Source organism: Amphibalanus amphitrite, unplaced genomic scaffold, assembly GCF_019059575.1.
Source record: "Amphibalanus amphitrite isolate SeventyFive unplaced genomic scaffold, NRLGWU_Aamphi_draft 001177F_arrow, whole genome shotgun sequence".
NCBI classification, from domain to species: Eukaryota; Metazoa; Arthropoda; class Thecostraca; order Balanomorpha; family Balanidae; genus Amphibalanus; species Amphibalanus amphitrite.
Window position 1 is genome coordinate 201,863 of NW_024882671.1, and position 12,486 is coordinate 214,348.

Sequence of the window (12,486 nt, forward strand, 5' to 3'; positions counted from 1 at the left end):
AACCTTCTAGGTCAGGTCAATGACCCAGAAGTCGGGAAAATCGGGACCGGTTAGAAAGTCGTTAAGTGTGGCTGCTATGGGGTTTCCCGGGGTGTCGATCACGAATATCGTGTTAGTTTTGATCACAGATGATGTCATTGAGCATTTAGACCAGGTCGGGTCGGGTCAGGTCAGGTCAACCAGTAGGGGTCGTGACGGGTATTCGTAATACGTGTCAACCACCTCTGACAGCTTTGTAATATGTTACGAAGGCACGAACACTACTTCGTAAATGTTCGAATGGTTGCTAAATTCGAATTCAGCTAAAAAAACTAGCCTAGAAACATGTAAAACTCGAAAAAGTGGATCGAGTTCACCAAAGGTCAATGACCTGACCTGACCTTCAGGTGACCTTGACATCCACCCAAATGCATGGGAGCAGCATCAAATCACATGTTTGAGCGTTTGAAACCACAAAAAGCGCAAACGTGCGGCTAATGCGAGCCGACATACGCCGAATCCCGATTCCGGCCAAACATGGTCTCGGAAAGAAGGTCACAGGTCAAAGGTCATTTGGGTCAAGGTCATGAAATTTTCGGGGTAGGTGTTAAATTGACATATGCGAGGGACTGAAAGTGCCGTCGCGATCGGCCGCTTTTTACGCGAGTTGTTCGCGAAAAACCTCCGGGGATGGTTGCATATATGCAACCATCCCCGGAGGTTTTTCGCGAATATAGTCCCCCCCCCACCTGTGCCAGCGAGGGTTAAGCAGTCAAAAAAAGCACTTTTGGACAATTGACATGTGATGGAGACATGGAAGAGCAGTAAAACAGCTCCAATGCGTCCAGTTTTACAATAGGCAATCGATTGGGATGCAACATGAGTTTTACCGGTCAGGTCATGAGTTCGACCTTAAAACATGTTCATCTTGGGAGGTCAAATTACACACCATTCTACACCATTGGACGAGAGAGACATGATGCTAGCAGAACTAATTGTTTTTAATGCCTATGTACCCACAACAATGACAACAATGCACCGCTGGGCTACGCTTCGCTTGCGTTCCAGGACGGTAGTGACGTCACAGGAAGGGACGCGGGCGGACCGCTGATGACCCGCCCGCTGTCAAAGGGCGGGCTGGGTTTGACGGGCGCACAATAGCGGCCGCGCGCGTCAGTTTCTGGAAGCGGTAGCGAGGGCACGGACATTCACACGTGGGCCGGAAGGGTTGGACGCTTTAACCCTCTCGCAGCCCTCCCGCTGTTTCTGCTACTGAGAAGGGAAATAAGTGACGGTAATCACACAGCCTTTAAACCTTTCTGACGTTTCGTACGTGTTGTCAACAATGCCAGTCCGCTAGATGATTGCGCGAACACTAAGGTAGCCTGACTGTTAGCTTGAAACGCCGGGCTGCCAGGTAAACATAACGGTACGGTCCCATGACATTCTTCCCTCCACGTGTACGGTCTGGAGCCTTTACGCGTTAGATCGATGCGTGTTTTTATCGATACAGGACCTCCATCGATCTTGGAATTTGCGATCTGAATGGTGGGTTGGAGAAAGCTTAGTGGTTTCGAGCCCTGACTGCCGTTTCGGAGTCGGAGCCAGAGTCACTAATAATTTTATATTAGCCGTTTTCACGACGGGCATCTGGTGAATACACTTAATTTGACCAAATCTGTACCAAATCTCTTTTACAACAAATATATTTAAATTATGAATTCATTTAAGTGTTTTAGTCGATGATAATGTCTGATAGTATGACAAAGAAGGCATATAAGTAATTAGTCACTAGCTATAGCTACGAAGAAACACACTGAACCTATAATTTGACCAAATCTGTACCATATCTGACCAAATGTGTACCAAATGGGGGGGGGGCGGGGCGCGGGTTAAACGTAAATATAGGATTAGATGCCAGCTAAAACTATATATATGCTCATTTTTTGCATAAGGTGAATAGCATCCGAGAAAAACGCACGTGAAATTTCGCTAAATCGGCTGAAACAGACTCTTTCCGCATTCAGGAAATCGCGTGCGAGAGCCTATTCAAATGCATTAAAATTCTGCCCGCATCAATCGCATGCGGAGAAGCGTGCGATTGATGCGAGCGTGCTCCCAATAGACTCTCGCATGCGATTTCCTGACTGCGGAAAGAGTTTGTTTAGTGTTTCAGGTTTAGACTTGTCATGGACACGTAGTGAATTTCTCGAGACCATGCTGGGCGGGAATCGCGATTCGTCGTACATATATCGGTTAGCATTATCTGCGTGTTTCCACTCTGTTTGAAGTTGTAAAGGTTCAGACATGTGAAATGTTGGTTCCATGCATTATAGTGGGCATCAAGGTCAAGTGAAGGTCAGATCAAAGTCATTGACCTTTGATGACCTTGGTTCACTTTTGCGAGTGTTACATGTTTTTAGGGAAGTTTTTGAAGCTAATATCGAATTCATCACCCATCTGAACATTTACTAAGAAGTTATGGTGCCTTTGTAACATGTTACGAAGCTGTCAGTGGTGGTTGACACCTACTATCAATACCCGACAGGACTCGTCCACTGGTTGGTAGCCTGACCTGACCCGACCTGATCCTACCTGATCTAATTGCATGGGGGCATCATATATGATCCAAAATTAATATGACATCGTGGTCAGCACCCCGGAAAAACCTATCACAACCTCACTTTACGAAGTTCTAACAAGGTATGATATTCCCGACCTTTGGGTCATTGACCTGACCTGGAAGGTCAGCCAATGGCCTGGGACCTTAAAACTAGGTATCATCGGCTTCCTCTCGTCACGGGCAGCTTGCCCGTTTCATCCGCGAAGCTCTAGCTCGATCAAGGGACAAACGGCAAGGGTCCAACGGACCATATACGTTCGCGGCTGGTAAAACACCAATACGGGCGAGGATTAAGCATGACTTGTTGCGCATGGCGTAAAAAAACCCACGGCACGATTGTTACTCAGCTGGTGCACCAGTTTCTTAAACTGATGATCCCACTGGATCCCACTGAACCTCTTTGACGAGGAGCTGGACATCAGTGGGATTCTGAATAAGTGGATACAATTAGTGGGTATTTTAGTTATACTGTTAACGACTTAGCATTTTTTTATGAAACAAGTGAGAAAAGGTAGTTACGTCAAAAGAAAATTTTCCTAGAAACTGTACCAAGGTTTAAAAAATGTTGACTGTTCTAAGCGATAGATCTGAAAGAAACTGTCTTCTAAACTGGCTTCTAAAAACCGTTAACGTGCCTTTGTCCGAATTTTATTTTCTTAGTGCAACAATTAAGGTTTACATGCCCTTGGCGTAGCATTGTAAAAACAATTAGGGTAAGGTGCCTAATTAGCGACCCCCTTAATTTGAACCGTCATTGCTCACGCTCTGTGGGTGCCACTGTATTACTGGCTTGATTTTCGGAGAGATCGTTCATTTTTCTATTAAAATATAGTCATTTTCTGCCCCAATATTCACTAACTTATTTGTAGTGAGCATTTTGGCAAACCATTGCAAAAAACGCTAATAGGGAACTCTTCCCGATTAGCGACCGGGGAGGGTCGCTAATAAGTCTATGGGTTTCCCCATATTAAAAATGGCAAAAAATGCGACGCCTGAAAAGATAAAATATGATCTCAAAAAGGTAACCTACTACGCAAAGCACTCAATCACTCGAACAGGGACGTTTATCCAACACATTTGCGTAAGTAAAAACTGATCACGTAATGCACCGAAGGCGAAAAGAAGGTGGAAACCCAAATTTTGCGGTCTATCTCGTAGGATATTCGAGGTCCGCGCTGAATTCGGCACCCCCGCAGTCGGTGACGACATTTGGCATCCCCTGCCACACATTGCAAGCTTCAGCAACACCTCATTTTCATTTCTCTCTTTTCCCCTTTCTTTCCCTTCTTGAGCTGTTTGCGACCATGTCAGGCGCAAATAGCAAATATGAGTTGCGACACATTTTTAACCGCCATGCTGTGCACAGTTGAGCGATTCACTATGGGAAAACGGCAATCCATTGAAAAAGGAATGTCGATTCAGAATAAAAAGGGTGCATCATCCTAATGTGCATCGCTTTTCATCAGAGAGGGCCCAAACACACACATTTTGGATAAGAAACTAGTCATTTTTATTTAAACTCACCTGAAACGTCCCACAAGAAACATCGACGACCGGAAAGTAATTTAATTTGATAACCAAAGTTTGGCTGACCTTTTGACGATGTTTTTACCCCGTTTTCTCTTGCCAGTTTTTCTGTAGGGAGGTAGGTCGCAAATCGGAAAGGGTCGCTAATTAGGCACCTTACCCTAAGCAAGCAAAATGCATACTCGTAGGTTCGAAATACAAAATGTACCAAATTATTACCAGATTGATCCTTTGACATCTGAAAAGATTGCTACCGATTGACATCTCCAGTATTTGGTCTGCAACTCTTTCAGTTAGTAGCATTTGTGGAAACGTCGACTGACGTTTGGTTGTGGGGACGTTCATCACTGATTGGAACGAACAGTGATCGGTGACTCTTGTACCCACTTCATCGCCATGTTTTATTGACTCAGTGCCAGGAATAGCCTCTTTGACTCCTGGCATAGATAGAGGATGGCCACTATGATAAAATTAAGCACGTTGGAATAATCATGGAACGGAAACACCTATTGCAACCTCTTTCGTGTATTGGCCTCCTAACATTCCTAGGACTGCACAGGACGTTTAACATTGTCACACATGAGGTCGGGTAGGTAAAGACACATAACATGCATGTACGGAGTAAACTCGCTATCCTGACACACAGACAAAAATGGACCCGCCAATCGTCACACAAACGCTGCAGCGTTGCTCTGTCGGCCTCGCCTGTGCGACACACTTCACGAACAGAGCGGATAAGTTGCATGAACTGCCTTCTAACATTCCTAGGACAGCATATGACGTTTAACACTCTGCAGCATCAAACTATGTGGTGAATATTTGTATCTTTCAGCATCTTTCCGTAGCTGCATGTTCGCTTTTTCCACCAGCTGCTGATTGAAATGATGAAAAAATGCATCAGTGTCACACACGAGGTCGGGTAGGTGAAAACACATAATATGCATATACGGAGTAAAATCGCTATCCTGACACACAGACAAAAAATGGACCCGCCAATCGTCACACAAACGCTGCAGCGTTGCTCTGTCGGCCTCGCCTGTGCGACACATTTCACGAACAGAGCGGATAAGTCGCATGAACTGCCTCCCACATTCCTCAACTGGCAGTCCCATGTTAAGCTGGTCCAAGAGCAGTTCGCGGTCCTTCAGGTTTAGTCTCGTGGAAACAAGCATATTTTCTGTAATTTTGACCTTGCGCTTCAGAATGACTTCCATCTTGGTTTCAAGATCTGCCAAACGCCCTTCTTTGGCAAGCTGAACCTTAATTTTCAAAAACAAGCGATCGAAAACTCTCAGAATCAAGTGCATCTCATCAGCAATAACGCGACGGATGGGGATCTGCGTCAGCAAGGGAGGTCCCTTCATGCCTTGGCGGTAGGATGCCTTTTTCCTGGCCATTTTGCTCTGACTGCCCAGAGCAGCCATGGTGCCAATCGAGCGCTCCTCTCCTCTTTCCAAATGTTTTTTGGTTCGATGAACGGTACAGTATGGACAGGGAAAGTCGCTCAAACCGCCTGCCAGGCCCAACACCATCCATATAAATTTCAGGTCGGCGCCGAGATAAAACTGAACGGGTACACCGTTGATGTCCTTAATAGCCTGCATCTCAGCATCAATCTGCCTCAGGGCAGCCACCAGGTCTGGGGTCTCGGCGTCCTCAGCTCCCTTGACGCAGGCTAAAACAGTGGCTGAGCGTTTGGCTGGAAGGGGACGGATAAGCTCAACAGTCAGGTTAACAAAGCCAACTTTCCGGCATTGAGTGCCATCTCCACTTATCTTGAACCAAAGTTTTCCGGGAGCGTTCTCTCCGGCTCCACGGGTTCCACCCAGTATTCGCTCGCATGCTGTGAGCATAGGTATCTGGGAGGAGTTTGCACTTCGATCGTGAAGATGCCCTTGACGTTCGGCGTCAGCCCGTAATTCTTTGTCTCGTTTGATCAATTTTGTGCGCCCGGGCATACCATGACAACGTAAATTGCCGTACTGATGAAATGATACGCCAGATTTGACGACATGACGTAAAACTTTTGTTGGGGATTCAGAATTGCTTGGCTTGGTCAAGCTAGCCTTTTTTAGACGCTTTCTCTCTCCTCTTTTGCCAACAGACTCTGACCTGACTTTAGTGGCGTTCAGTCGGTTCTGAAGCACGCGCTTCTCAGTTTTCAATTTTGCAACACGTTTCTGCAAATGGCGGTTTTCGATCAGCACGTTGTTCCAAAAGTGTACTACGTTACTCACACTCCACGAGAAATCAGGGGTATTTTCCACCATTTGAGAACGTTTCCAGCCACCGCACTTTTTCCACGACCACAAACGTTTTCGCCGATAAGCAGAAAGTGATTCGATCTCCGTCTTTGTCGGCTTCAGCTTTACATTATGCTGTTTTTCTATCATGCTAACTAGTTCATCACAGTTTTTTGAGACTACATCATGAAATGATATATTGAAATGCATGGTGGCTTCTAATATACCTAACAATGGCCAGTTACAATGTCACGGGTATGTACATATATGCAAATCACACGACATGCACAAACACTTAATTCAACGCAAAACATCCAGAAAACTACTGCGCCAAGATAACAATTTTTGACCAACCATTTACCTAAAATCGCCTCACACAACTCCAACGAAAACTCCCCGTTCAACCTGTCTCAGATGCTCCACGAACACATTTCTCTCTGGTGAACCTGACTCGCAGTTTCATTAGCTGTCCCCACACACGGGGTTTCACCTGGAATGTGCCATGAGCAACACGATTGTAATCTTTCTGGTTTATGTGCTGCTCGAACCAGCCTGTACCAAGATAGGGAACGAGACGTTCCTCGTCAGATTTGTGCCAGCCGTACTTTTCCTTTTTCATGCGCCGCATGAGGCCATCGATGCAGGAAGCATGGAAGAAGACCACCTCGAACTGAACTTTGAATTGCTCCTCTTTGAAACTTCTTAACTTCTCTCGAATAATCTGCTGAAGTTGCCGGCGATGGAAGTCGCGGCAGTGGTGATTGCAGACATCGGTGCCCGCAGCTATTGCCTGAGGCACGAACCCTGGCGAAATGAAACAATGACGGTCATTAGATGATAGTTATTATAAGTCAAAATATCAACCGTGTAAATCCGTAAATGCAGCTTGACGTTGGTGGATCAATAGCTTTTGACCAAGGTATTTATAGCCCACTGACGGACATAAATCGTTAACACGCAATAAGCCAATATTCAGATGTAGTACAATTCGTTGTTATACGTGCAATTGCATATTTATTTTCATGCCTTGATGCACGCTGAAATACATGATTTACACTACATGATTTTCAGTAGCATTACTGTAAAATTATTCGTTGATTGGTTTCTTGATGGAACCAAGCGTGCATTCATAGAGTTCAGAAACATGTTCATTAGCATTTTCTTCTTGTGATTCAAGGGCAATGTCATGTATGAAGCAAGAGTACATGGGTATTTGGCAAATGTGTTAACGAATTCCGCACCCAGTCGTGTATTTTACCCATCGATGCGAGAACCACCATGTGTTTGAAAATGCTATTGAAAATGTTGGTATTTTGAATTGTCCAGCGCATAGGTTGTGAACATGCAATTCATGTGTCCAAAAATGAAATTTTAGACTTATTGTAGTTGAACAAAACAATAGGATAAATCGTTATTCAAAAGAGTTAGCGAGAAGTCACACTTTTGCAATAAATAGTAAAGACATAAGGTGCACGACATACTAACAGCCCTCGTCCTACTGCGTGGTGGGTGTTTTTATTCGACAAAACTGAGTATAACTCGAGGGCTATGTTATCAGCCAATCGAAAATATGTAATATCAGAGACGAGCGCTGTTCCACTCTTTCGATTGGGTCCGTCACTAAACAAATGGCACGCCAAGTGTGGCAACAATAAGCAAGTCTGTTTTGGGAGCAAATATAAACTTAAGTGTATTGTTGTCAATCTGGTGGAAAATGTATGCAATGATGGGTCCAGTCCATGGTGTGGAGCTGTACGCGCCTTGGTATTATGATTTCCGAGTGACTGGTAGGTCATAGCCTTTGAGATAATTTTGGTTTTGTCCAAGGCAATCAATATGTTTTGTCGAAAAAACTTCGAACATGCGCATGAGACGAGGGATGTACATATTACTGTCAATTAATAATTAATTATCTTCACGAATTATGCCTCCTTCGATGATTAAAATTCATGTCAATAACAAAATTCGCCAATTACTTCAAATAGTTAGCAGATGCACTTTCCACTGGTACTTACGTTGACTGGATGCTCCGTAGAACTTGCGCACTTCCATGGACGGTTGAAAGATATGGGATGAGCCGTTTGCTGTCCTTAGCTCATATCCATTCGTTTACCACTAGAAACACGTTAATTTACGACTTCATTTACCTCTCAGCGTACACCTTGAAATGGAAAGGTAGTAATAGTTCCCGTGTCATCGGCCCAGAGGCTACCCCGGAGGAGATGACGTCACAGAGGTACCCGCCATGATTGGCTCCTGTTGACGGTGGGCGGTCCGGTCCCCCCATTCCCAGAAACGACAAGCGAACCAAGATGTTATTATGAAACTGATCCCCGCAAAATGACATAGCTGAACTGATAGTGCACGATCGGACGATGGGAGCCAACTATGCAATTCCTAAATGCCTTTGTATGCGGGGGCTCAGCTACGTTTTCGGAATGGGGGTCCGCCAAAAAATGCATATCCTAATAGGACATAAAGCCGTCATATGTAATTAATGCATACTTTGCGGCATGGGTGGAGAACCTGCCCCGGCCACCCCGGCCGTGGCCGGGGTAACTTTCAGCCTACCCCGGCGCGGCCGGGGTACCTAATTTTTCCACTCTTGTAACTCCTAGAAGCTGTTTCCAAACCAGAAAAGAAAATTCGTTCTTCAAATGTTCACTGCCATGGCCGTAATATAGCAAATCAGGTAACTATTTACTAACATACCATAAGCTCCAACCGCAACCATACCCGTTAACGTTTATAAGTGTAGCCGTCAGGGTGCTCATAAACACCAAGCGTCCATCATGCTTCGAACTCGGATTGTCGTAACCGGGACGCGTGCTCTCGCCACGCGGAGTTCAACGCTCTTATAGCGACTGACGAGACTGGGAGCGGTCGATATCTCTGGATCGACCCCCCTGTTTGTCTTATAGGAGTTTGAGCTGCCCAACATTGAAGAAAGTTGCGTAACTGGATGTCAGTGACCCATTTTAGTGCTTTGGTTCGAACGTTCCATTTTCTCTGTAAAACTCAACATTATACGATGTCGGATCCAATGTCGGATACGATACGCTCATCCTTTAAGAAACACAACATCCAATATTCCATTTCCATGGGTCAGAATAGGGGTTTGCTTATGATGACCGTTAACAACAATGTGAGCATATCGCCTTTCCGACTATTGGTCGCCGGCCGGGGTAACTTTCTAAAACATTCTCCACCCATGCTTTGCGGTGAGTTCCAGGGCCTCCTCTAACATGTTAACTGGGGGGGGGGGGGGGGGCGCGGCCCACCCCCCCCCCCCAGTGATGCCGCTGCCCCCCCCCCCCCCCAGTGGAGCTGAAATCGCGTCACTGGGGGGGCCACGCAGTTTAGCAAATCACATAGAAAAACGAGGAAATTTCACTATAAGCTTACCAAACAAGCAATCCAGACTATCTCCACGATCACCACGTTACTAATTTTAGTTTCCTTATATCGTTGGTTTCTTATCTACAGGATTTTTTACAGCTTCGCTCTTGGATCCGCCTAGGATGAGCCACGGAGTGAGGTCAGACATTGCAGATTTTATAATCGAACGCCGACTGAAGCCCGAACGGGACATCACTTTGGGAAGGAAACAGCTTAAACGGTCGCCCTCTATAGTCTCAATCAGTCAAGCACTTACGGTTCAACACGGAGAAGTATTATGTTTTTTTTCGGGAGACGGGTTTATTCCTGAAGAGAAAATTTTTATACGGTCAAAAATATTTTTTATACGGTCAAATAAGATTGCGGCTGAGCTTTATAGCACGATATAAAGTTTTTTTCCCCAGTGTTTGGGACTAGCAGCGAATTACCCTGTTCCCTAACCCTCATTCTCATTGACCTGCGGCCTGTTTCTGGAGTCATTTTCAGGCAAGTAGCTTTGTAGGAAATCGATGCCTACACTCTCTGTATGCCCTCACACTCTAGTCTGCGGTCGGTTAGATCCCTTACGAACTGCTGTGCCGTTTAATACTTTTTTATTTAATAAAGGCATTTTGTTTCATTTTCGGAAAGCTGGAAATTTTCGTCGATTTCGGACGCTGCAGGGGATATTTACCCCAAATGTCACCCTGTCCGTGCCGGCCTGGATCCACCGGTATAGGGTCAGGTGGCCTACTATTTCTTTTTTTTTAATAATGGCATCAGGGCTGTGACGAAAAATAAGTGGCCTAAATCTGATGAGAAAACCGGATTTGGGGGTACCCTAGGTTTGGCTTCTGAGCCTCTGGCCCCCCAGTGAAAATTCCTTAGAGGAGGCCCTCACACTGGGGATTCGAAATCATCGAATTTCGGAGAGCCTGTACATTATTGACACGAGCGTGTTGTAATGAAATTGAGCGAGCGTTACAAGATTACGTCTGTTTATTTAACCCGCGCCGGGCCGGGGGGCGGGGTGTTTGATCACCCCCCTGCGGTTTTTCGCAGATATCTCAAAAAGGGCGGCGCTCGTTTTTGGCACACCTGTTCATTCATCTTTTCCACACATGTTGTGAAAATTTCAGACCCAGGGCTCTCAGGATCGGTCACCAGGTCAGGTCAAGTGACCTCACCTCAGAAAAAGTTTCAATCCTCGTCATAGCTACAGCGACTGAACGATCGCCTTGAAACTTTCAGCGATTGATAAGAGTAAAAGTATGTACAAAATGTATATCTCGGAATTTCGGTATCTGTGACCTAAGGTCAGGTCAATTTTGCGACCTCTCCATTATAAGTCAATGGGGGAAAATTGACATGTGCCTCTATTGGACGAATGATGTTCAAAACCCACACATATTCCAAATTCCGGGATGGGTGGACTTTAGCGTATTTCGTCTTTCGGTGGACTTGAAAACTACGCATGCTGGGAGGATGACTTTTAGATGGCAGCACACGTCAGGTAGGTAGCAAGAAAATATCAACTGGCCGCTGTCCTATGCCGGTTAGTTTTGATGTGGTAGCCGGTCGAATTTGGGTGCAAAAAAGCGTTTCGGTGGACTGTACTTTTAGGTGGACATATTTTTTTTTGTCTTGAGATAACGGTATAAGTGGACATTTTTTTTTTGCTTTGAAATGTAGTGCATAGGTGGACGTACATTTTTGTTTTTAAATTGCACTTTAAGTTGACATATTTTTTACGTGCTTTATTACAAGCGAGCCAGCGGAGCGAGCGAAGCAAGCTTTCGTAGAATGGCGGAAAATTCTGAGTACCTATGAGCAACTTGGCAATGTATTTCAATGCGTCAACGACCAACGTTGAAGTGTACTACACGTGCGCACGTGGAGGGTGCCGCTTCCAGATCTCAGGAACGGCTGGACCGATTGTGCTCAGATTTGATACACCGATAGCGACCGGTTGGCAGGGTGCCGTGCAAAAGTCAGTTGGAAATACCCCCACTCAGTTTCGCACTTGCAGGGCTCATCCTTTTGCTCGCTCGCGTATCGCCCCGAAAGGCGTCTTACTGGTTCATTAACCCGCTCGGCGTTTTCACGCCCCCCCCCCCCCAGGTTTTCGCTGACATCTCAAAAACGGTTTGGTACAGCTTATTATACGTCTTTTCCGTACAGGCTTTGAAAATTTTAGCTCCAGGTCATCAAAGGTCAGGTCACCAGGTCAAGTTAAGTGACCCAACCCCCGAAAATAAATTCAAACACGCGCCCTGACCATAAGATACACGGCCCCACGGCCCCAGAGTTGGGGGGGGGGGCAAGCTGCCCCTACTGCCCCCTCCCCGGTTCCCGCGCCTATGTTTGAGGTCACATTATTCATCATTCGACGCGTCTTGATGAGAGAAATGCAATGGTGTTTGAAATGTAGACGGGTCCCGCCTCGCCAACCCGGCTCCGACACACAACCTTCACAGACGAGCTTGTATTCCACAACCGCCGCTCGCGCCGGCCAACCAGGACTCTCTGAACATGCGAGCGACAACAAACCGAAGAGACATCGGAAATTAAGGTACTAGGGCTGCAACTAAACAGAAAATAAAGGAACAGCGCCGTAAGTTATTATGACAATATAAAATAAATACTTAAGTGACGTGAATTAATCAGATATAAAATCGGACAAGTGACATCGCAGAAAACAATAAGAAACAGAAGAGAAGCCGGTACGAAATCAAA